The sequence below is a fragment of the Brachyistius frenatus genome, unplaced genomic scaffold, assembly GCF_029030835.1.
Source record: "Brachyistius frenatus isolate BFR_SWC_R1_liver_20210118 unplaced genomic scaffold, ASM2903083v1 Contig_948, whole genome shotgun sequence".
NCBI lineage: Eukaryota > Metazoa > Chordata > Actinopteri > Embiotocidae > Brachyistius > Brachyistius frenatus.
This window is the reverse complement of record NW_027211547.1, coordinates 1,536-4,074: the sequence shown is the minus strand read 5'-3', so window position 1 is coordinate 4,074 and position 2,539 is coordinate 1,536. Positions and strand designations below refer to the sequence as shown.

The following is a 2,539-nucleotide window of genomic DNA, read 5'->3' as shown; positions in this document are numbered from 1 at the left end:
CCGGAGGAGAGGGCCTTTTTTACTGCGGCTCGGTCTTTCCTGCCATCTTTCTGTACGGAGGGACACAAACAGGAGATTCAGTGACAGCTGATGGACTCAAACAGCCCATCAACAGAAGGAGAGGGAGACATACCTCCGTGTTCACCACCAGCTCAGAGCTTCCTTTCTTCCTGTAAACAACAACAACAACAACAACATTAGAGCTGAACAAAAGGGAGACACTCATCAATGAACACGTTCCCTATTCTGCTGACTTTAAAGAAGTGTGACTGGATCATTACTGTGAAACTGAAGCACATCCACATCATGGAAGATCCACTCAGCATCATTACTATAACTCATATCAGTGTCCTGGTCCTCCACCGACAGCAGCAGCACCAGAAGAGTGTGAAGAAGAAGCAGCTCAGTTTGTTTAAAACACACACTGAACGTAAAGAGAAGTGTATTAGTTCAGATTAAACCTCCTCAGAGCACCGTGACGATAACTAGCTGTCTTCTGTCTGTTTAAATACTCCGTATAAAACCAGTTTAAAACCAGGTCTGGAACCAGTTCAAACCAGGTCTGGAACCAGTTCAAAAACCAGTTCAAAAACCAGTTCTGAAACCAGTCCCAAAACCAGCCCTAAAAACCGGCATGACACCAGTTTAAAACCAGGTCTGGAACCAGTTTAAACCATGTCCAGCAGTAAAATCAGGAATTAAAATCAAGTTCCTGCTTCAACTTTACAAAATGTCAACAACAACAACAACAGTTACAAAAAAACTCTGAAAACCTTCGATAGCTCAACTCAGAAAAGTTTCAGCAGTCCGTGAACGCACCACTGTCTCAGCAAAGTCCGTGAACGAAGCACAGTGTTAGCGGAGACCATAAACGAAGTAGTCCCTTAACGCAGAGTTCTAACGCAGGTCATGAATGCAGAGGAGTGTCCGCGGTCAGTGAACTCAACAGAGTCCGTGAACGCAGCAGCAGGTCACTATCACCTGCCCGACAGAGAAGATAGCAGCTGCTAACTAGCATCCCGACGGCGACACTTGTCTGCTGACCTCTTCTTCCTCCTCCTCTTCCTCACTCACCTGCTCGCTGCGGAGGCCCGGGTCCTCCTCCTCAGCAGGTACAGAACCAGCAGGACACCGCCTGCTAAGGACGAGTTCCTGGCGGTCAGATGTTTACTGAAGGCCGACATGCTACCACTACGAGCGGTCGGGTTGGTTCCACCTCTCCGCCTGGCTGCGGTTCAACAGGGGCATTGTGGGAGGCTCGCAGCGCTTCTTCTTCCTGTTCATCCTCACAGCGGACCGCGTCTGCCCCCTGGTGGAGAGCACGCGTCGTTGTCCAGTGTTTCGTCAGACTCATGATGTCAGGTGGAAGAAGACTTTCTGTCTCCCTCCAGCGAACAGTGAATACCATAAAGAAAAGGTTGCAGCCTGTTATTAATAAACTGACAACACAGCAGAACTGTAATCATTATTTAAATACAATGGAGTTCAGACCTTAAATACAAATTAAGTAGGCATTGTTGGACACACGTCTGTTTCCCTGAAGTCTGCTGAGGATCAACACTCAATACAGACGTCCATGCGGTCGTTCACAAATATAAACTCCATCTTCTGGAAATGTCAGCAGGTCGGAGAACATCCTGAACATTCAGAGAACATCCTGAACATTCAGAGAACATTCTACAACGTTCAGAGAACATCTTACAACGTTCAGAGAACATCTTACAATGTTCAGAGAACATTCCATAACATTCAGAGAACATTCTACAACATTCAGAGAACATCTTACAACGTTCAGAGAACATCTTACAATGTTCGGAGAACATCCTGAACATTCAGAGAACATCCTGAACATTCAGAGAACATTCTACAACGTTCAGAGAACATCTTACAACGTTCAGAGAACATCTTACAATGTTCAGAGAACATTCCATAACATTCAGAGAACATTCTACAACATTCAGAGAACATCTTACAACGTTCAGAGAACATCTTACAATGTTCGGAGAACATTCCATAACATTCAGAGAACATTCTACAACATTCAGAGAACATTCTACAACATTCAGAGAACATCTTACAACGTTCAGAGAACATCTTACAACGTTCAGAGAACATCTTACAATGTTCAGAGAACATTCCATAACATTCAGAGAATATTCTACAACATTCAGAGAACATCTTACAATGTTCAGAGAACATCTTACAACGTTCAGAGAACATCTTACAATGTTCAGAGAACACCTTACAATGTTCAGAGAACATCTTACAATGTTCAGAGAACATTCCATAACATTCAGAGAATATTCTACAACATTCAGAGAACATTCTACAACATTCAGAGAACATTCTGCAACGTTCAGAGAACATCTTGCAGCGTTCAGAGAACATTCCATAACATTCAGAGAACATTCTACAACATTCAGAGAACATTCTACAACATTCAGAGAACATTCTGCAATGTTCAGAGAACATCTTACAGTGTTCAGAGAACATTCCATAACATTCAGAGAACATTCTACAACATTCAGAGAACATTCTA

General features: G+C 43.4%; 1 long non-coding RNA gene across 1 annotated transcript; it reads right to left on the bottom strand.

Annotated features, from left to right (window-relative positions):
* Window positions 1–21: 21 nt before the first annotated feature.
* On the bottom strand, window positions 22–1,291 carry LOC138615311 (uncharacterized). The gene is made up of 3 exons (XR_011310527.1): window positions 1,075–1,291; window positions 134–170; window positions 22–50 (listed from the first exon to the last, which is right to left on the bottom strand). It is a non-coding gene; the product is annotated as an uncharacterized lncRNA (long non-coding RNA).
* Between the last annotated feature and the right edge of the window lie 1,248 nt (window positions 1,292–2,539).